Source organism: Oryx dammah, unplaced genomic scaffold, assembly GCF_014754425.2.
Source record: "Oryx dammah isolate SB20612 unplaced genomic scaffold, SCBI_Odam_1.1 HiC_scaffold_12, whole genome shotgun sequence".
Taxonomy (NCBI): Eukaryota; Metazoa; Chordata; class Mammalia; order Artiodactyla; family Bovidae; genus Oryx; species Oryx dammah.
This window is the reverse complement of record NW_024070196.1, coordinates 59,198,659-59,222,576: the sequence shown is the minus strand read 5'-3', so window position 1 is coordinate 59,222,576 and position 23,918 is coordinate 59,198,659. Positions and strand designations below refer to the sequence as shown.

Sequence of the window (23,918 nt, the reverse complement as noted above, 5' to 3'; positions counted from 1 at the left end):
TTCCATGACCGCTAAGGCATAGAAAGAATGTCCCAAGGGCTCCAAGTATAACTCAGAAGGCCTCCTATGACCTAGTCTTGGAAATCTGAGAGCATCCTTTGATTCTATTGATCAGAAAGTTTACTAGAACCAGTACAGATTCCAAGGAAAGGAATTAGTCACCTCTCAGTGAGAAGGGTAGCAAATAATTTATGACCATCTTGAATCCACCACACCTCATTTTTGAAAAGCTTTTCTAAAACATCTGCATCTCCTTTCTCGCCTTCCTTGGTAGCTCAGATGGCAAAGTGTCTGCCTGCAATGTGAGAGACCCGGGTTGGATCCCTGGGTCAGGAAAGATCCCTGGGATGGGAAGATCCCCTGGAGAAGGAACTGGCAACCCACTCCAGCATTCTTGCCTGGAAAATCCCATGGATGGAGGAGCCCGGTGGGTTACAGTCAACGGGGTTGCAAAGAATCGGACACGACTGAGCAACTAACACTTTTACTTTCTTGACTTGGACGATAATGATCACAGTTGAAATATTCCTTTGTTGCTTAAATATCTAGGAGACACTTGAGTGGGACAAGGGTCAGCATTTCTCTAATAAACATTCACTGCACTCCTAGGAAGCACTATACACCCCACTAGGTATTAAGGACACAGCAGCGACAGAAAAATGAGGCCTATATCCTCATTGTACATACAATGTAGTGAACATAGATCAAAAGATGCAGAAGGTCCTGGAAAGTAAGTCGAATATGTTCTGACTCCTCCTTTGACTAAATTTCTGAATCCACCTCACTTATTTTTCTAATCCATTCTTTTTTTTTTTCCCCCTAAAAGTGAAATAAGAAAAAAGAGTTATGGTTAACTGAAAGTTCAGTGAGTCAGAACTCTGCTTCCATACTTTTTCATTTTTTATAGTGTTTATGTGATGATCTTTTGTCATTTGTATACGTGATAGTTTTACTGACAACCTTCATTTCATCGGTATTTCTTTCTTTTTTTTTTAATCCACAAATATGTTTATGGCACCACTGTTTATAATACCCCAAAGACACCTAAATGTCTATCAGATATAATCTATTAAATAAATGAACAGTAAGTTCTACACAACAGAATGCTATACAAATAATACATCTATATTTAAGGGCAAAGGAAAATGTATCCATTCTATAGGAAATGAGAAAAGGTTACTAAACAGAGTATATTATGTGATCCATTGTTTATTAACAAAATACTGGAATGTATAGAAAAAAAGTCTCTCTCTCTATATATATAAGTGAATTTAAAAAGTTTTTAACTGAAGTAGAATTTTTATATATGTTACAGGTGTACCAGACTGTGATTCACAATTTTTAAAGGTTATACTCCTTTTATGTTTTTCTAAAAATATGGGCTATCTTCCCCATGTTCTTCAATACATCTTTGTAGCTTGTACTGTACATAAGAATCTGTGCCTCTTAGCCCTTCTCCCCTATATAGCTCCTACCCTCTTCCTTCTCCTCGCTGGTAATCACTAGTTTGCTCTGCATATCAACCAGAGTTTCTTTTTCTTTTTTCTAATTCTGCCACAAGGGTTCTAAACCGTCACCCTTTGTGTTCTAAGTACTGTGGTGGTGATGACCAGAATCCCATCTCTCACTGCCCCTCAATTGAATTCAGACACAGCAGTGGTTCAGTCCTGATGGTGCATGTTCATGGCTGCAAGTGCAAATGCCTCTTGGGAATCTGGAATGAGAAGGATGGATTCTGAATCTCCCTCCAAGAGTCTACTTGATGCTGTGCATTTGTTCACTGGCCTGTCTCTAACATGGAGGGTTCTCCATGTATCTGTTAGTTTGGCCCACAGGAATTTCCTGACAGTCTTGACCTGTTGGCCCCCTTGGGAGCTGATGCTCAATCCATGTCACATCCTGGTGCCTCAGTGGCCGAGGGTCTCTGGAAGAATAGAAGCTTTATTAGTCTTTTCCCACATCTATCACATTTCCATCAAATCTCTTCCCCCCTCGGACCTTTGATTGTTGGGTATCAATGGCTTCATTGTAGCGAGAGACTCTCATTACCTGTAAGTTCCTTTCTGCTCACCTTTCTCTTTTCCCCTTAGTTCTGGAAGTGGAGGTTTCTTTGTGTGTGTGTGTGTGTGTTTTAGTGAACCTACCTGTATGTCCATTGATCTATTTTCATTGAGTATGTCATGCCTAGGAGGTAGTATCAATATATATTTTTTGGAGGGGGGTGTAAATAGAATCTTTAAAGAAACCATTTTATCTAAGTGTAATTGATATACAGAAAGCTGTGCATATATAATATATACCACTTGATGATATTGGAGATAAGTAAGTACCTGCCCGTGAAACTCTCTCTACCTGTGTAACGTAAACCTATCCATCACTACAAAAGTTCTTTCCTTCCTTCCCTCCTCCCTCCCTCTTTCTTTCCTTGATTGTTCATAAGATAACGACATAAGACCTACTGTCTTAGCAAATTTTCAAGTATGCAATTCAGCATTGTGAACTATGGACATTGTGCTGTATGCAAAACTCTAGGATGTATTCATCTTGCATAACCGAACCTTTGACCAACTCCTCTCTGTTTCTGTTGAGCCCCTGGCAACCACTGTTCTACCCCTTTTCTATGAGATTCCTCATAGAAGTGATATCATACTGTATTTGTCTTTCTGTGTTTGGCTTATTTCACTTGGCGTCATGTCCTCCAGATTCACCCATGTTGTCACAAATGGTAGACTTTCCTTCCTTTTTTAAGGCTGAATAATGTTCTTATGCATGTACATACCACATTTTCTTTATCCATTCACCAGCTGATGGACCTTTAGGCTGCTTTCATGCGGTTGGCTGTTGTGACTATTGCTGTAAGGAATGCAGATATGGTTTAGAGATCCTGATTCCAGTTTCTTTGGGTGAATACCGAAGAGTGGAATTGCTGGCTCATATGGCAGTTCTGTGCTTAATTATTTGAGGCACTTCCATACTGTTTTCCACTTGTTCGGTGGCTTCACCAAATTCCATTCCCATCAACAGCATATAAGGGTTCTCTCTCTCCACATTCTTACCAACATTTGCTAATTTTTGTTCTTGTTTTTTTGATAATAGTCATCCTAATAGGCCCAAGGTGATGTCTCCTTGTGGTTTTGATTTCCCTGCTGAGTATACTTTCCTGTACCTTTTGGTCATCTCTATGTATCTCCTTTTTGGGGAGAAATGTCTATTTGGTTCCTTTGCTAATTTTTGAATTGGGTTGTTTCTTTGCTGTTGAGTTGTAGGAGTTGCTTGTATATTTCAGACAGTAATCTTCTATCAGATCTACACTTGGCAAATATTTTCTCCCACTCCATAGCTTGTTTTTTCACTCGATGATTTCCTTTGCTCTGCAGAAACTTTTGAGTTTGATATCATTCCACTTGTTTATTTTTGCTTTTGCCGCCTATACGTCCAGTGAATAATTCTGTTAGGAGGTGACACTTCCCTTGAATCTTCTCCCTAAATTCTCATAACCTTTGTGTTAAAAACATGTTATGAGCTTATTTTCCAGAGTCAGGTAACTTAAGGGTTAGTGCTGTCATTTACTCTGTGACTATGAGAAAGGTGTTCCATCTCTGAATATTTGTTTTCTGTAAAATGGGGGTGATAGTACTCAGCTCAAAGACTTACTGTGAGAATTAAGAAGGCTCATGGCACAGAGAAAGCATTCAATAAACATAATCAATAATTATTATTTACTATCGCCCTTCCTAATTTTCAGAAAAGGTTGCAGAGGCTCAGAAAGATGAAGTTACAAACTCAAGGTCATATAGCTTATGAGCACAGAGCCGAGATTTTAGCACAGCTCGAGGCTTGATTTTATTTTCTTTGTACAACTTAAAAAAATGTGTTTATTTATTTTTGGTGGCACTGGGTCTTCATTGCTGTGGGAGGTGGGGCTCCTCTTCGCTGTGCGTGGGCTTCTTATTGTGGTGGCTTCTCCTGTGACAAAGCACGGGCCTCTAGAGCGTGGGCTCAGTAGTTGTGGTACTCGGGCTTGGTTGCTGCACGGTGTATGGGATCCTCTCAGACCAGGGATCAAACCTGTGTCCCCTGCGTTGGCTGGCAGATTCTTATCCACTACACCACCAGGGAAGTCCAAAATAAATATTTTTATTTGGCTGTGCTTGGTCCTAGTTGCAACACCCGGGATTTTCAATCTAGTTCCCTGACTGGGGATCAAACTCGGGCTCCCTGCATTGACAATGTGGAGTCCTAGCCACTGGACCACCTGGCAAGTCCCAGGCTGGGGGCTTTAGTATGTGTTCTTTCTGAAGGTTCTATCAACGCCTGTGTGTGTGTGTGTGTATGTGTGTGTGTTAGTCGCTCAGTCGTGTCCGACTCTTTGTGACCCCATACCAATGCCTACCACCCACTAGTGCACACATGGCCCTTGGTATGTGCAGAACAAATCATGGTAGAGGTAACATCACTCCTGCCTTTTTTTTCCTTCTCATTTCCTGTTGGGCGAGTATCTTTTCCCTCTAGATGACCTTTCTTTTTGGTGATTCTTCTAACAAGGAGCAAAACACACACACACAAGCAAACTGAACAGGGTCCACATTTGCAATCAAGAAAACACTTCACAGATGTCTTCAACTTGGAAAGAGCACAACAATCAAAACAGATAAACAATCCCTGGCTAATATTGCCCAAGACTTGGAAAGCCCGAATGCTTTCTGGAAAACCAGGGTGGACTGGCCCAGGATTGTTCCTGTCCACAAGAGTAACTCCGCATGAGCGGTCTCAGCTGGGTCTGGAGACCCTGTCTTCAGTTTCCACATATGTGTGACTGTGGGTGGGAGCTGGGAACATTTCAACTCACAAAATCTGGCAGTTGTATTTTTTTGACATGTGCGTGGTTGACAGAATTAATTGTGAATAACTGGAGACCGCTGACCTCATCTGGGGAGGTAATGGCATGAAAGGACTGAGTTGAGCAGCCTGGGGTTCCATTTGCAAAATGTGTTTTTTACCCTCTTTGAATTCAAACCGAATGCAAATAAAAGGAACTAGTGCAGATGAAAAGAAACCTACCATTTCATATACCTTTAGCTCTGACTTCAGACTTCTACTTTCATCTCTTGAACTCCTTCTCACCTATTGCCTTGTTAGTCCTTAAAGCACACTGTTGATTTTGACAGTGAGAAAAGCAAGGTCCTAGGATAGATTGCTTTAAAGCATTGCAAAGTAGTGATGTGGATGGACCTAGTATGGTGGATGGACCTAGAATCTGTCATACAGAGTGAAGTAAATCAGAAAGGGAAAAACAAATATCGTGTATTAATGCATATATATGGAATCTAGAAAGATGGTACTGATGAACCTATTTGCAGGGCAGGAATAGAGACACAGAGAAAAGACTTGTGGGCACAGTGGGGGAAAGAGGGGATGGAACAATTTAAGAGAGTAGCATTGATATCTGGAGAAGGCAATGGCAACGCACTCCAGTACTCTTGCCTGGAAAATCCCATGGATGGAGGAGCCTGGTGGGTTGCAGTCCATGGAGTCACTATGAGTCGGACATGACTGAGTGACTTCACTTTCACTTTTCACTTTCATGCATCGGAGAAGGAAATGGCAACCCACTCCAGTGTTCTTGCCTGGAGAATCCCAGGGATGGCAGAACCTGGTGGGCTGCCGTCTGTGGGGTCGCACAGAGTTGGACACGACTGAAGCAACTTAGCAGCAGCAGCAGCAGCATTGATATATATATGCTACCATGTGTAAAATAGATAGCTAGTGGGAAGCTGCTGTATAACACAGGGAGCTCTGCTCAGTGCTCTGTGATGACTTAGAGGGATGGGATCCGGCCTGGGTGAGGCTCAAGAGGGAGGGGATATATGTATACATATAGTATAGCAGAAACTAACACAATATTGTAGAGCAATTATACTCTAATTAAAAATAAATTAATGGGTTATTCCTCAATACAAAACAAAAAGTTAAAAAATAAAGTATATGGGAGAAAAGAATTAAAAAGATATATATATATATAAAATCATAAAATAAAACATTGCAGAAAAAATATCTTCCCAAATGCTTTGCACACAGAGCAATATTAAACACTTAGTTCCCTGACCAGGGATTGAACCTGTGTCCCTGCACTGAAAGCATGGAGTCTTAACCACGGGACCATCAGAGAAGTCCCAGGATTGTTGAGATGTTTGATATGAGTTATGTAAAATTCTTGGTCTTCCCTAGTGGTTCAGACAGTAAAGAATCCACCTGCAATGAAGGAGACCTGGGTTTGATCCCTGGGTTGGGAAGATCTCCCAACCTGGAGAAGGGGGTGGTAACCCACTCCAGTATTCTTACCTGGGAAGATCCCATGGACAGAGGAGCCTGGTGGGCTACAGTCCTTGGAGTCACAAAGAGTTGGACATGACTGAGTGACTGAACATGCATGCATACAAAAAGCTTCACAGTGAGTCTCTAGAATAATGCCTTCATTTTTTTTCCCTGAAGGTATCCCACAACCTAGATGGAGATTATAAGGTACTTTCCTCTCTGTGAATAATTCCAGTCTACTTGGCTCAATGTACCAAGGTTTATGGTAGAGTGTTTAAGACAAAGCCAAGCTTAGGTTTCTTTGAAGGACAGCAAGGAGTAACTTACTGACTTTATTCCCATTTAGGATGGTTTAAAAACACACAAACGAATGTTCTCTTCCAAACATCAAACGACGGCTCCAAAAATACAGGCTGAAAAAAAAATCCCATCATCCAACTTTTTGGCCACAACAAACAACAGTTTACAAGAAACAATAGATTCAAGAGACACAGCAGCATTCCTTAGTGTCTAATGTCAATTGACAATCAGCAGGAGAACCACAATAAACAAGCAGCTGCAGGCAGAGCAGGAAAGTTACAAACCCACACCATATGGTGGGGCTGCCACTGTTGTTGGCCAACGAATCATCTTCGGTCCCCCGACCTCATAGAGGCCCAGGCACAGCCATGTGACTCTGAGATGGCATTGGCTCTGACAGAACCCCACCATCCCTCCAGCATCCCAGTGTACACATTCATTACATATGATCTTCTCAGTCCACTGGCATCTCAGCCATGAACTCTTCCCTCCAGATCACCTAAACTACGTTGCCCAAACTTTGTTCTCATCCCAAGAGATGGTCCTTAACGAACTAGTTCCAAGGTCAAGGAAGACTCAAAATGCTGCCTACATCATCATCATCAGGGACTCAGGTGCCTTCTAATTTCCTGTACTGTGAAACCTAGGGCATCACTTGCATTTGGGGAAGCAGGGAGAGGAAGACAGAAGAGAAACCCCTTCCCTCTAAGAAACTTCCTAGAAGTAAAATCATCCATTTAGATCACTGCTCATTTATAATGAACAAATAGATCATTCTTTTAAAGTTTGTTGACCTAAACTAGGGCCCACGGCTTCTCCGGGTTATAGGAAGGCTGAAAGAAGTGGACTTTTACCTGGGACATAACTGCACTATTAAAAGATAGGACACTAAGACAGAGGATGAGATGAGAAGAGATGAGAAGAGATGTTGGGATTGGGGTGGGGAGCATCTGGAACCCTGCTGTGCCACCACGATCCACTTCTCATGAAACACTGGACACAATAATGACTGATATTTAACATTCTTTGATTGCTTATTTTGTATCAGGCACTACAGTGAGCAGTCCGCGTCTCTTACCTTGTGAGTCCTCAAAACTGATGAAGTTAGTACTCCTATTTTACAGATGAGGACATCAAGCCTCAGAGAGGTTAAATGATTTTTCCAAAGACACCCAGCTGGAAATTGGTGCAGTTTTCTGCACTAATTCAATTTCATCTTGACTTTGCAAACAAATGAGCAAAACTCATGCTCTTGACAGCATAGTATTAGTAGATCATTTTATAATTCAGCATCCCTGCACCAGGCTCTTATTCTGACTTTGCCTTAATATTTGCCTAGTGGACTTCTATTCACCCATCAAGGCCTGTCATAAATGTCCCTTCTTTTGCTACGTTTTCTTTGAAGCCTCCAACCTCTGTAATATGACAACTTGATCATTCATTCATCCTTTCAACTATCATCTGTGGAATCTTATGGATTAATCATTGTTCTAGGGGATATAAAAAAGGGGAAAATACATGATTATCTTCAATGTTTGTAGGTTTCTTAGAGCATCAAGAGCAATGCTGTTCCAATTGAACTTTCTTCAGTGATGGAAATATTCTATATCCCTACTTGTCCAATACGGTAGCCAATAAGTATTGGGACAGTTGAGCGCTTGAAGAGTGACTTATACAACTAAAGAACTGAATTTTCAATTCTGTTTAATGTTGATTAATTTAATTTCAAATTAAAAAACAGACATGATTCAGCTATTGGAAGCTATTCAGCTGAAGAGCATGTTTCAGCTATTCAGCTATTGGTTTTCAAGTATGTTTGAAACAACGTTAGCATGTGAATCTGTACTTTCCAGCTATAATGATTATGACTCCTAAATATAAAATTTCCAGAATTTTTGATGAAAATTTAGCATCCAAATAAGAAGAGTTGTTAGTATAAAATATACCTCTTTTTGAAATCTTAGGATGAAAAAAGAATGTAGACTATCTCATTGATCACGTTTATCTTGATCACATGATAAAATGACCATATTTTGGATGTATTGGGTTAAATAATATACTTAGTAGATTAATACATGTAGTGATATTAAATTAATTTCACAAGTTATTTTTTTAAATGTGACTGCTTGAGGGAATTCCCTGGTGGTCTAGTGATTTTACTGCCAGGACCTGGGTTCAGTCCCTGGTTGGGAGACTAAGATTTTGCAAGCTACACAGCATAGCCAAAAAAATTTTTTTAAAGTCACTGCTCAAAAATTTAAAATGACAGATGTGGCATCCCTTAGATTCATATCAGCTAGTGCTGGGCTGGAATGTAGACCATTTTACAGGTCTCTTCCTTCTGCTGAAGAAGTATCATTTCTGAATTACCCCTGGTATTAGCATGAACCTAGCACACACCAGCTCCTCATTTAATAACCATTGGAAGAGCAAAGAGGTATCTCTTTATAAGCCCAGTGAAATATTTTTTCTCTTTCTGGGTTTCACCACAGTCGCTGAAATCTTCCAATTCATGTGAGAGGCTTCCCTAGCTATTTCACATTTGGTCAGTGATTCCATGGTTTATGACCTGAAATACTTTTCTTATATTGAGACAGTGTTAGGTCTCAGAATTGACATCAATCTAGAAATAAGAAAGTAAAGGATACTGTCATTGGCTTCATTCATTCAACAGATAATTAAGGAGCCTCTACTATCTGCCCAACACCCCCTTCAGAGGCTGAGGGTACAGCAGTGAGGCAGCCAGACATAGTCCCTCCCCTAGAAGGAGAACAAAGAAGTAATAAGAACATGTAGATCCTTCATTTAAGAAGCTGATCTACTGGATTTCTTTCCCCATGATCTTTTCGTTGTTTCTCTTAGTGAGACTCTTTTTCTTTTTTTCTCCCTTCCAGGTGAGGTTAGGGAAATCCAAAGAAGAGATTTTGTGATGAAATCCTCCTTGTCACTCAGACAGGATCCTGAAGGGACCTGGGAGAGGAAATCTCAAGCCGGACCCCAGGATGAGACCATCCCTCCAACGCTATGACGGCTTCTCCGTCTTCAGTTCTTGACAGATAGTTAAGATCAGTCAGCAGGAGGATTGACTGTGGTTCTTTAAAGTAGCATATAATTATAATGCTCGGTACTTAAGGGTTGTCTTTTATTTCAAGCTCTTTCAGCACAAGCATATGATAAGTCCTAACTCCATAATATTGGCAATTTTCACTACGTTAATTAATGAAATTGTAAAATGACCTACTTGAACACCATTTTGAAGAAAGCCTTTTTATTAAAAAGCATTAATCTTCTCAATGTTCTTTTCTGTCCCTCCCGTTACAATCTACTTTTCTGAGCCTACTGTGTGCAACATGAAAGCCAGGTTATGCATGCTTATATGGTGCCCTGCGTGCCCAGTCACTCAGTTGTGTCCAACTCTCTGCAGCTCCATGGACTGTAGCCCGCTAGGCTTCTCTGTCCACGTGATTTCCCAGGCAAAAACACTGGAGTGGGTTCCCACTTCCTCCTCCAGGGGATCTTCTCCATCCAGGGATCGAACCCAGGTCTCTTTGGTCTCCTGTATTGGCAGGTGGATTCTTTACCGTTGTGCCACCTGGGAAGCCCCGTGTGGTGCCTTATATATGCTTTTTCTGTTTTGGTTTAAGAGAAAAGATTGTTCCGTCCTTCTACCCATTCACTGCTCTAGCCATAACGTGTTGAGTTAGTCAAGGACTTTTTAGGTCATGGGGAGCAAAATTTTACATAACTTATACCCAGAACATGAAAGTATTGGAGGACATATTTTACATAACTTATACCCAGAACATGAAAGTATTGGAGGACATTGGTGGATATTAAAGAAAACAAGGGCACGGGTACATGGTAGACCTCACAAGGGCCTGGGACCAGGACCCTCAAAACTCTGGGTCCAAGATGACTCTTTTCATCTGTTGTGGTTCACAGGGCTTCTCATCTCGGTTTTCTATTTCTGTATATCTTCTTTTCTCTCTGTTTTTCCCTGTTTACTTTCACGTGGGCCAGACACGGCCACACTTGTTCCTGTGTACTACTGAGATGAAGCCCCAAATCTCAGCGCCTGACTCAATGAACATTTATTTCTCTCTCCCATCAGTCTTCTGTGTATGGGGGAGCCCTGCTCCATCTTTTTTGCTCTTGTCAAAGAGTACATGACCCCTAACGTCATCACAGTGGAGGAAGAAAGGGCTAAAGAGTTGCATGCAGGGTGTTTTTATTTTATTTTAATAAAAAAATTATTTAGTTGACTGCGCTGGGCCTTAGTTGTGGCATATGGGATCTTTTGTTGTGGCGTGCAAATTCTTAGTTGTGGCATGTAGGATCTAGTTCCCTGACCAGGGATTGAACCCAGGCCCCCTGCACTGGAAGTGCAGAATCTTAGCCACCGGTCCACCAGGGAAGTCCTCTGGAGGGTATTTTTAAAGGTGGGGCTATCTCTGCCCACATTCCCATCAAGCAGAACCCAGTCAAGGGACCCCAGTCTTATGTCAAGGGCAGCTGGAAAATGTGGAGGAACACAGGGAGAGCTGGTGAATACCATTGCCTCTGACATACGGCCCTGGCAAAACGTAAGCCTACTGAAAAAAAAAATGCCCTCCATGCAACTCTTCAGCCCTTTCTTCCTCCACTGTGATGACCATAGGGGTCACGTGCTCTTTCGCAAGAGCAAAATGTCAGGAAGGGACTTGACTGAGCCTTCTAGCACTTGTCACATGCTAAATACAAAGTAATGAAGACGTAAATGAGTGACAGCTCGCTATCTGGAACTTCCATTTCCTTCTTAGTTATGAGCCGTGTTGTAACCTTCATTGTTGTAACTTTCACTGTGAACTCTGTCTTGTTAATTCCATTTTCAGTGTTATTAGGGTAGGGATGAATCTTGACATTCTTTTGGATCCACCCTTTAATACCATCCCAAGTTCCTTGTGGATGTCCTTCTCTTTGGAGAAATAACGACAGCAGCATTTACCATAGTTCCCAGAAGGAAAACTGGTAACAAGACTTGAATGTTATTCTATTACAGTTTCTATTTTTCATTCTTTAATGATTTTACAAGTACTCCTTAACATCGTTATCACATGCCAGAATTAGATTCCTTGCCTCCCTCTTATGCTTTCTCTCCCCAATCCACTTCCTTAATCTTCTGAAACTTTTCAGGCCTTGAGTCAATGACCCTGAAGATCCTAGAATCCAGATACAAGGATTTCCAGCTACATTAAAAAAAAATTCTACAAGTTACTTTTTCTAGGCTAGTTTGTGGGGAGTCTGTAAGACTATGGCTTTATATGTCAGAATCTGTTTTTTTTGGTCATGAACTCTATCCTCCAGATTTTGACCTTGGTCCCAAGAAGATTTGGAGATAAAGTATAAATGTCTCCATAAGGGCTCAATACTCCTACTACAAAGTTCAGACCACAGATCCTAGAGCCTTGTTTTCCAGGCTCTCTTCATTGAGAGTTCTGTAAGAGGTCAAAAAGTATTTCAGCAGGAAGAATGTCCTGGTGAAAGAAATTTGGGGAAAAAATGCTTAGTATGTCTTTCCTTTTGGGAATTTGCAATATAAAGTTTAATATTAAAGGCACTGAGAAGGTCTGCACATACACAAGTGAAAAAAACAAGCAAACGTATTTAATTTTGTTTTGCTTAGTTTATCCTGACTTATTCAACCATGGATCTCTTTTTCATGCAATATGTGTTAACATCTTGTGGACTTAGAATCCTTTTGAGCATAGTTTTGGAAACTCTGCTTTCACCTATGTGATTTCCAATTCTTATGTCCATTGTGCAAACTTTTCCATATGTCAGAATTAAGGCTCAGGGAAGGGAAGGAGCTTATGCACAGTAACTGAAACTCATGAGTTATATAGCTGGAATTTGAGCTCTTGCCTGATGGATTGGAAGCCCCCCCTTTTTTCCCCTCTCTCTATCTTATAGTATTCCCAAGGTATGGTGAGTTGCCTGGAATTCATTTTAATTGTTTGATAAAAATAATTTGTAATTAATCGTTGATTGCCTGTCAGTGAATGCTATTCTGGAGAACTTGAAGACAGTTTATTCTCAGCTCCAACAGTCTGCTTTGCATTATCAATTTGTTAAGAAACTCTCTCTCTCTTTTTTTGTGTGTAGAACTGTGCAAAAAGCAACTTCCATCCAGACTGTCTGAATTATCCAAAAATTCTGAACTGATGGCATCCAAATGAATAAGACTTTACAGAGCTGCACTGGGAGAGTTGATTGGATTTGTCAGCTTTCCTGTGGACACGAAGTCCTGGGTGGCTTGACTGTAAGTACGTTGGAACATAAATAATCGCCAAGTTTTCAGGTGAATTCCACAGAGTCCATGGGAAAAGAAAAACTCTGGCTATGTGTTTGGGAATCTATAAACTATCGGAGAAAATCCAGCACAAAATCCCAAAGTGGGAACTCAGGGATGAAGGTGTTTGGGGGAAAAGAAAAAAAAAAAACACACACAAAATTTTTTTTTTCCCCAAAGCTAAATTACTTTATAGCAACCAGTGCTAAGTTTTAACAGCCAAGAAGGGTCAGGGTAATGAACTTTCCAAGAGTTCGTGGACACTAGGCATTCAATAAACTCCCCAAACTCCAAAATGCTAGAGGGTCAGAAAGCAAGGAAAACATGTTTTTATAACAAAAAAGATGACGTCTTGGACCGATTTATTTATTTATTTCGCACAAAGGTTTTTTTTTGTTTTTGTTTTTTTACAGTGTTCTGTCTCTTGGCTTCTTGATCTCCTCCTCATCTATGTCAGGGGAGGGTGAGAGTTGGGGCAAAGGCCTTGCAAAGACTAGACTTGGATCCTTCTCGTGTATATTTTCCAGAGACTTCGTGCTGGTGATGAAAGGTCTGACCCAGGAATTTGAAGTTCATCAGAGGGGTGTGGGGCGGGCGGGGGGAAGCCAAGAGGCCTCCCCACCCCAGCTTCCGTCTGCCCCTGTTGGCTGGCCTCCAGCCACTCTCATTCTTGAAGGCTTGGGTCAGAGCTGCGGCTCACTAGTGGCTCTCTCTTCCCTTAGAAGGAAATGGCTTTTGCTTCTTTCTGGGATTTGGGGTGTGGGATTTGGGGTGTGTTTGGCTTCCCTGGCAGCTCAGATGGTAAAGAATTTGCCTGCAATGTGGGAAACTTGGGTTCGATCCCTGGGTCAGGAAGATCTGCAGAAGGGAATGGCTACCCACTGCAGCATTCTTGCATGAAGAGTTCCATGGACAGAGCCTACAGTCCATAGGTTGCCAAAATGTCAGGCATGACTGAAAGACTAATCCTTTCACTTTCAAGTGTTTCTAGGTTAGAAACAGACGACGCTACCTCTATCCTCTTGGGAATTCCCACATATTTATTTTTATTGGAGTTTAGTTGCTTTACAATATTGTGTTAACTTCTATTGTACAGCAAAGTGAATCAGTCACATGTATACATAAATCCCCTCTTTTCTGGATTTCCTTCCTATTTAGGTCGCCGCAGAGCACTGACTAGATTTCCCTGTGCTATAGGGTGGGTTCTCATTAGTTATCGAGTTTATATATATGAGTGTATATATGTCAATCATAAATTTCCATTTCCTCCCACCTTTTTTTTCTCCCCTTGTTCTCTACGTCCATGTCTCTATTTCTGCTTTGCAAATAGATTCATCTGTACCATTTTTCCTGGATCCCACATGTATGCATTAATACACATTTTTTTTTCTTTCTGATTTAGTCCACTCTGTATGACAGTGTCTAGGTCCAATCATGTCTCTGCAAATGGCACCATTTCATTCCTTTTTATTAAAAAAAGTGTGACACCAGCTTGCACTGTAGATCACATGGACTGAGAGGCATCACTGGAAATCATCTCTTCCAATCCTCCCATTTTACAGACGGGAAGGCAAAGGTGCAGACAGGAGGAAGGGGCTTGCTCAAGGCCACATCATGGGTTAGTTACAAAGCCTGAAGAAAGATCCAATTTTCTTGCTTTTTAACCCAGATCTCTTTCCTTAGTACCACGTTGCCTCTCACAGTTCATTCAGTTAGTCTGTGCTGAGCCCCCACAAGGCACCATGGACTGTGCTATTGTTGTTGTTCAGCCACTAAGTAGTGTCTGACTCTTTGCAACCCCATGGATGGCAGCATGCCAGGCTTCCCTGCCCCTCACTGTCTCCTGGCATTTGCCCAAGTTCATGTCCGTTGAGTTGGTGATGTTGTCCAACTGTCTCATCCTCTGCCGCCCTCTTCTCCTTTTGCCTTTAATCTTTCCCAGCATCAGGGTCTTTTCCAATGAGTCATTTATTCACATCAGGTGGCCAAAGTATTGGAGCTTCAGCATCGTGAACTGTGTTAGGTGCTGTTACTATTTGAAACTCAAAGATATCACTCAAGAAACTGAAGATCTAAGCTGGAGGCTATAGATCCTTAAGTCATGAACTGGGAGATGTAGAGGGGAGAGTGTGGAGTTGGAAATCAGATTAGCTTGGGTTCAAATGTTGGTCTTCCATCAATTCTAATTCATCATGTATTTTGGGCAAGTTATTTAGCCTTTCTGAGCCCCTTATATACAGACTCTAAAAAGAAATGATCCAAGTGAACTTATTTATAAAATAGAAACAGACTCGCAGACCGAGAGAATGAACTTTCGGTTGCCAGCAGAGAAGGATGGGTTGAAGGGATAGTTAGGGAGTTTGGGATGGACATGTACACACTGCTGTATTTAAAATGGATAACCAACAAGGCCCTACTGTATAGCAAAGGGGACTCTGCTCGATGTTGTGAAGTTGTTGTTTTTAAAGTTTTTTCATCTTTAAAACAAGAATAGTGATGGTATCTACCGCCTATGAGTTGGGGAAAAAAAGCAGTAATACATGGAAAATATTTTGCAAAGTGCCTGGCATAAAATACAGAACCCTGCATGGTTGTCATGAATAATAACTACTGTGGTAAGTGCTTCAGATGGTTAAAGGTACAGGACTCTACAAATACATGGGAAGAAGCAGCTAATTATGTCCCCAGGCAGAGATGAGAGAAAGTGGAGCTCTCTTTTGATTGGATTTTTCTGCCTGATTTGTATGTGGGGAGAGTGTATATTTTATGGCTGAAATCTCTCTACAGGCATTTCCGGTCTAAGAAGTGCATTTTCCTACAAGAAGTGACTCTAAACACAGAGCTGTGTGCTGATGTAAATGCAAAACAGGACTCTCTAGTCATTGACCAGCCAGACAGGAGAGTCTTTCAATGGCTATGCCCATGTCCAAGTACCAGGATGACCCATGTCCAGAGGATGACCCAAGACACAGGAGTTCTCAAAATGCCTTATGCATCATCAGAGATCAAATTAGTTGAGTCATTTAGGACTATATACATTTAAAAAAATGTTGGAATGCTTGACAGTGCTACAGAGTTCATTTTCTGATGATGCTCATAACAGTTGGTCTTGACAAGCATTTCCCAAAGCTTGCTTTGTGGAACTCTAGATCCACGACATGCCCAGCAACCTTGGGCAAAAATGTGTATTCAGATACTCCCAGGTGTACCTTTGAACTGATCCACTTCTTGACCCAGAAGACTTTTCTGTAATCCCTAGATTATGAGGCCTATGAGTATAGGAATTGTACCTGTTTTTTTTTTTTTTTCTACTGTATCCCCCAAACCAGCACAATTTCTGGAACATGTTGTGCTGTGCTTAGTCGTGTCCAACTCTTTGGACTCCATGGACTGTAGCTCACCAGGCTCCTCTGTCCATGGGGATTTTCAGGCAAGAATACTGGAGTGGGTTGCCATGCCCTCCTCCAGGGGCTCTTCCCAACCCAGGGATCAAACCCTGGTCTCCTGCATTGCAGGTGGATTCTTCCCTGTCTGAGCCACCAGGGAAGCCCAGCAATCCTGGAGTGGGTAGCCTATTCCTTCTCCAGGGGATCTTCCTGACCCAGGAATCGAACCAGGGTCTCCTGCATTGCAGGCAGATTCTTTACCAGCTGAGCTACCAGGGACCACTTAATACATATTTATTAAAAGCGATTTTGTATTTCTTAGGCAGGAGGAAGGGAGAGGAATGAATTACAAAGGAGCAAGAAGAAACTCTTAGAGGTGATGAATATACTTTTTAGCTTGATTGTGTTGACACCATGGGCGTATATATAAGCCTGAATTTTAAGTTCATACTGTTTATGTCAATTGATAGGTAATCTAATTATCAATAACACTGTATTTTTCAATTTGAAAAAAAATTATGTATATCCTAAACTTGCCCATAGAAACTCCTTGTCAGTCCACAGTATACCTACCAGCATTGACAAAAATGAAGTTTTTTTTAAAAAAAAAAAATTGCACAGTTTGTCCCAGGTGGGGCTCCAAAGGTATCTTAGGGTAGAATTGGGGAGGGGGGAACATGAATGGAGTTCCAGACCCCCAACCCTTGTCTTAACCAGATCACCTTTGCTGTCACAGTAACTACTTTACTTACTAGGATTTCTTTTGAATTGAGAGCTATATGTTTTTACCACATTTGACATATGCTTGTTTGAGAAGAAATTGCATCCCTTGGGGGTGTTGATATCACTGAAGGGAATAATAAGAGTTGGGCTTGACAGATTAACTTGATGTGTTTTAGGGGAGAAATGTGACTTGAAACTCATTTGATTATAGAGTCATTCCTCTATACTTATTGAATGTCTTTAAATGCCAGGCACTCTTCTAGAGTTTGAAAAGAAGGTAGTATGATAGACAAGATCTCTGAGTTCAATAGAGAAGGAGAAATATTACATGTTGTTGTTCTTCAGTCACTCAGTCATGTCCAACTCTTTGCGACCCCATGGACTGCAGCACACCAGGCTTCCCTGTCCGTCACCATCTCCCAGAACTTGAAATATTGCATGATGTCCCATATATGCAGACTCTAATAAGAAATGATCCAAGTGAACTTATTTATAAAACAGAAACAGACTCGCAGACGGAGAGAATGAACTTTCGGTTGCCAGGGGAGAAGGATGGGTTGAAGGGATAGTTAGGGAGTTTGGGATCGACATGTACACACTGCTGTATTTAAAATGGATAACTAACAAGGCCCTACTGTATAGCAAAGGGGACTCTGCTCGATGTTGTGACAGTCTTAATGGTGTGTGGGGTAGTTCGTATATATGTATGGCTGAGTCCCTTTGCTGTCCAACTGAGAATATCACAACATTGTTAATCAGTTTTACCCCAATATAAAATAAAAAGTTTTTTTTTTTTTTTTTAAGATGTCTGAATTTAAGGAGCTTACAGTTTGGGAGGGAAGGATACTGGTTAACAAACCAGAAACCAATCCCCTAACAAGCACGATTCCATGTAGACACACATGTTGTGAAGACGCTATGGCAGTGAGAGAGACGTGGGAGTGTTAAGGGGAGGGATGGTAAAGAATGGTCTCTACTGAAATTTGAGTTGAGATCCAGGTCTGATGACTAGAAAAAGGGGTCAGTCTGGGTGGAGGGGACAGCATGTGCAAAGACATCAAGGCAGGAACAAGATCGGTGTGCTCCAAGAAAATAAGGCAAGCCAGTGTGGCCAGTGTAGGGCAAACCAGGGAGTGAAATGAAATTGAATTGATGTAGGAGGCTGCATCTAGCTCAGTCATCTTCTAAGTGCTGAGCACTGTATCAGGCAAAGCCCAGGTAGCCATGGATATTTGCTGAATGTACATACGATGACTGAATTTGCATCCCTTGTTTCCTGTCCCCCACAACCTTCAGTTCAGTTCAGTCGCTCAGTCGTGTCCGACTCTTTGCGACCCCATGAATGGCAGCATGCCAGGCTTCCCTGTCCATCACCAACTCCCGGAGTTCACTCAAACTCATGTCCATTGAGTCGGTGATGCCATCCAGCCATCTCATCCTCTGTCGTCCCCTTCTCCTCTTGCCCCCAATCCCTCCCAGCATCAGGGTCTTTTCCAATAAGTCAACTCTTCACATGAGGTGGCCAAAGTACCGGAGTTTCAGCTTTAGCATCATTCCTTCCAAAGAACACCCAGGACTGATCTCCTTTAGAATGGACTAGTTGGATCTCCTTGCAGTCCAAGGGACTCTCAAGAGTCTTCTCCAACACAACAGTTCAAAAGCATCAATTCTTCGCCACTCAGCTTTCTTCACAGTCCAACTCTCACATCCATACATGACCACTGGAAAAACCATAGCCTTGACTAGACAGACCTTTGTTGGCAAAGTAATGTTTCTGCTTTTGAATATGCTATCTAGGTTGGTCATAACTTTTCTTCCAAGGAGTAAGCGTCTTTTAATTTCATGGCTGCAGTCACCATCTGCAGTGATTTTGGAGCCCCCCAAAATAAAGCCTGACACTGTCCAGAACCTTAGGTGCCACTGTTTATGCATATTTTATAAAGTAAAGCTAATTAACCCCATAATACTGTTTTTGCTATTTTCCTAAGTATGATTGTATTCATGGGGTCAGGGTAAAAGACGATTTGATACTGACTATTCCCCTAAAACCTAAGATTTTGGTGAAAAGTGCTGCCTGATTAACTGTCTGGAGATGCAGAGGAATTGCCATCTACTACTGAAGGATTCCCTTTAAAGGCTAAGAGATCCGAGAAGGACCAATGATGTGGCTGAGGCCGCACAGGGCACTTGTTGTATACCAGGGGTGGAAACCCTCTTTCTCACCCTGAGATCGAGCTTGTGGCTAGAAGGATTAGCTGATCCATTTAACTCCATTTGCTTTGACATGCTCACGCTTGACACTTCCCCAGTACAATGTGCTCAGTTCCCCAAATATGGGATTTTTGAGTGAAACCCTGATATTTAGCTCTAGGGCTAAAAGCAATGCTTAAATCCCCCAATTAGAAGCAGAGATGGAGATGAAATGGTCCCAAGGAATCTAGAGACACAACAGTTTCAAAAGGCAGCAACAGGCTGGGGCAGAGAGAGGGAAGTTTTAGATCTTGCACCAGGAATGCAAAGCTAAATAAGAACCAGTCAAAAGCTCTGGGGGTTATAAAGTGGAATTCCCTCTTGTATAGTACACAAGAGTTATTAAGTGTGTATATAAGACTCCTGTTTTACTTCATGTACGTGATTATTTTATACAGGCGGGTTTGGAAAGAATTATAGGCTTAGAGCTGGCCAAGAGGCAAGATGAGCAGTGGGGAATGGGGTTGGCTATTGCAATGTCATTCTTGGGAGCTTGGGCTATTTGGAGAATGCCACCGTGGGCTCTATCATGGGCTGAGGGGTTGGGGAGAAGCAAAGTGGAATTGGATTTTGTGTGGATTCATCTTCAAATCGGCATCCCGGGACTGCTCTTTATAGGATGGGGCCAGAACGAGAGGAGTGGAGGCTGGGATGAAGCTCAGCCAACTGGGTTTGGTCCACTGATGTCCCAAGATCAGGAAGATAAAGAATGTCAATCTGACTTGCCAGACTTTAAGACATGAGCGACCTTGGGCTGTTCTCAACACACCCAAGTGATTTCAAAATGAAAAATACATTCTTTTTCTGAAAGAAGTCCAGGAGGCAGGGAGTTGGGGCTAGAGGGCTGCTTCGAGCAGAGATTCAATTACCTGCAAGACCCGCCTAGTGCGTCTTTCCCGAAAGTGGTGAGAGGCAGTGAAATTGGTCTCTTTAAGTCGTCCTGGGTTGTTATTTGTTTGTTATTTTTGTTCAGTCGCTAAGCTTGTCCAGCTCTTTGTGACCCTGTGGACTATAGCTCGCCAGGCTCCTTGTCCTCCACTATCTCCCAGAGTTTACTCAAATTCATGTTCATTGAGTCAGTGATGCTATCTAACCATTTCATCCTTTGCTGTCCCCTTCTCCTGTTGCCTTCCTCGGTTACCTTCCTTTTTAAGGGTGGCAGGGCTTTGTATCAGAACTATTTGAATTCTTGATTTTGCTTCTAACTCTGTGATCTTAGAAAGTTAATTAACCTCTCTGAGCCTCAGTTTCACTGATTATAGAATGCTTATATGAAAACAGCTGTTTGTATGAAAACATAATAAGGCAAAGGATATGCAAAGCTGGTCTCATCAAGCGACAGTCATATCAATGATAATTGTTAATAAAATTTTTAATGAAGGACAATTAATTGGACTGGAGTCGGGAGCAGTCCAGCAGTGGCTGGACTGGCATTGTGTATGGTGTTTCTTGTTTGATGAGTGGAGGTCCCTTACCAGCTGTTCTTTGTGTCCTAGGCTCTCTCTGGTGCAGCATACAAAACTGTTGAACTGGAAGTGGTTTTATAACTTGAAAGAGTGGTCTTTATGATGGCCTGCTTCTCAATCCTGGATAATTGAGATTCTGTAGACTCTAGACTGGCTGAATGCCAACCATGTAGATCCCAAAGCTCTCCTTTTGAGTATCCCCAAGATACACTTGAAGCCCAAATTCCTTGAAGCTACAGTGTACCTCCCATCCTCCTCCCCCCTTTTTCTTCTCTCACTGAGCAGCATGTTCCCCGCCCCCTCCCCCCAATAAATCATTGTAACATGTCAAACAGAACACAGCAAAGCTTCAGGATTTGAAAACAGTAGTCCCAGAAGGAGAAGGGGGCAACAGAGGATGAGATGGTTGGATGGCATCACCAACTCAATGGACATGAATTTGAGCAAGCTCCAGGAGACAATGAAGGACAGGGAAGCCTGGTGTGTAATAGTTCATCGGGTCACAAAGAGTCAGACTTGACTTAGCAACTGAAAACAAGGCTTTATCCATTAGCAAGGCTTTCCCCATTGCTTCTGCAAGGACCTCTTGAACAATCCTGAAGTTCTATGAAACCCACTCTAAACCATCAATTTAGTTTACCCATTTCTCATACAGAGGGTAAGGTGAAACTAACTCTGAAAGGAATTTGTCCAAGTCTAGATAAGACATGCAGATCATGTCCCACTGTTCAGTTCAGGAATAGATGCTATGAGTTTCCAGGAGGACCAGCAGATTCTTTCAACCACACCACCCAAATTCAACACACAGAGGTTCCAGTTCAGTTACTGTGCATTACAGCTTCAGATATCTAAAGAGAACACACTGAATAGTTAAGACTTGTTTTTAGGCAAAAATATATGTGACCCATATTTGGAATCAGAACATTAGTTGCAATCTGTGCTTGGAGGCAGACGTGTTTGTTTATTCTACGAGTTTTTAAAGTGGCAACTCCCCTGCAGCGAATTACTTAATGACTCAAACACAAACCCCAAACTCCAAACTAGCTCAGGAGAAGTGACGATTATGGAAAATTCTACTTCATCTAGCCCAAAGAACTGACCACCTGTGAGCTGGAAAACAGACCTCAAAGCAGGAAAGAAACAGAAGTGTCCAAAGAAGAAATGGAAAACACAACCCAGAAAAAGCTGATCCTCAAGAAAGAAGTCAGGTGAGCGGAGTCGGGGGTAGATTTCCTGATGGTTTCTCAAGGCTGCCGGGGTCCTGCTTTTTGGGTGAGAATGTGATTGAAGACAAGCATTGTGTCTTTTACAAAGTCCCAGAGAATTTGGATCCCAGATGTGGTAGATGATGGTCTTAGATCTGGGGTTGCAAAGTCCACATCTACCCAGACCGGGCAGGAAACGTCAATGACCAAGTGAGCTGAGTGTAAGATGATACAAGACAGCTGACGCTCAGTACTGGGGGGCTGTGAGGAGATGGGGGACAGACCTCAATTAAAGAGAGCAGCTGCTGACCCCTAGCTACTGGTCGCCTGTGGAAATGTGGGTCCAGTGTTGACAGTTGTTCTGAGGCATCAAAAGAATCTCCAATCTTGATTTTCATGAGCAATCTGCTTTCAAAAAGATTGGCATTGAATGCACAGTTTTAAAGTCGTCCGAGGGCTTTCCCCTCTTTCTCATTAATAGGCCCACTAATGCTGGCCATGGACTCCGAATTGTGGCCCTCCTTTTAAGACCCCTGGAATAGTAGAGGGTGCTTAATTCTACCCCTTCATTCTACTTATGCGAAAGAAGGACCCCGGGTTCATCTCAAGTCACACACAACGGTGTCTGTGGCAGAGCTAGGAGAGGACCAGTTCTGAGTTCTACCTCTCTTTCTTTCTCGATACAGACTCCAGACCCGTGTCAGTTTTCCGGAACTGAAGAGCTATACGCACCGAGCAAGGACATACTAAGTTTCCTGCTTCCCATGGAGAAAAGCAAATGCTACCCTAGCCCTTAAGGAGGTTATCATTGGTGACAGTGATGGTAAATATCAGAAGGAGTGCTTTGAGCAGCAAGTAACAGAAAATTCTGAGTCAGATTGACTTAAACAATTCATCAAATTCTTACCTTTCATACCTGGAAAGTCAGAGGAAGGGTAGGCCCCAGGTCCAGTGAGATCCATGATATAACCAGGAATATGAGTGCTTTCTGTCTTTCTGCTCTGCGTGATTCCTCCTCTTCCTCCTTCTTCTCCCTCATTCTGAACCTCCTCCTCTTGGTTACAACAAGGCTGCCAATAGCAGGTGAGTCTATGTGGGTCGTTGTCCCATCTGGAAAGAGAGAATGAAAGTGCCTTGAAACTTTCCCCCAGGTATGGACTATAGGTTATTTCCTTTCATCTACTGGAGCTGGATGTCCAGTCCTGAACCAATACCAGTTACTCAAGGGAAATTGTGTGCTGACTGGCTGAGTTGTGCAGTCTATTCCAGGAGTGGAGATGGAACCTTGTCGGGGAAGGGTTTACATGTGTGTGTGGTCACTTTCCTGTCCACCCAGATACCTTGACTCTTCTTGGGAGCCAGTGAACCAACGTCACAATATCCTCAAGTGGGCTGGACTTAGGCTTTTCCACAAAATTCCTGTTTTCTTAGCAAATCTAGTTGTTGTTGTTGTTGTTGTTGTTGTTTAATATTTCTTTGGCTACACCAGGTCTTTAATTGTGCCACTTGGGATATTCCATCTTAGTTGTGGCATATGGGACCTAGTTCCCTGACCAGGGGTTGAACCCAGACCCTGCATTGGGATTTCAAAGTCTTAGCTGCTAGACTACCAGGGAAGTCCCTCAAATCTAGTTTAAAGTGGAACTTCTCAACCTTCAGTTGCACTCAGAACCCTCAATAGATCTGATAAAAATGGACATTCCCAGTCTATACCTGGAAGAGTCTGATTCAAGGAATTTGCATATTTCACAAACTGTCCAGGTGATTCTGATTTGGGTGGTCAAGTATTATACTTTAGGGAAAGCTCTGTGTGTGTGTGTGTTAGTCAGTCATGTCCGACTCTTTGTGGCCCCATGAACTGTAGCCCGTCAGGTTCCTCTGTCCATGGGATTCTCCAGGCAAGAATACTGGAGTGTGTTGCCATTTCCTACGCCAGGGGATCTTC

At 42.2% G+C, this 23,918-nt stretch overlaps 1 protein-coding gene across 5 annotated transcripts in view; it reads left to right on the top strand.

Annotated features, from left to right (window-relative positions):
* Positions 1–23,819, top strand: part of LOC120871593 — a 277,052-nt gene extending 253,233 nt beyond the window's left edge. For all 5 annotated transcript variants that reach the window (XR_005723067.1, XR_005723063.1, XR_005723061.1 and 2 more), the window contains 3 exons: positions 12,757–12,913; positions 21,855–21,976; positions 22,660–23,819. The gene's annotated coding sequence lies outside the window, so the exon portion shown is untranslated. The remainder of the gene's footprint in view (positions 1–12,756; positions 12,914–21,854; positions 21,977–22,659) is intronic.
* The last annotated feature ends 99 nt before the right edge of the window (positions 23,820–23,918 follow it).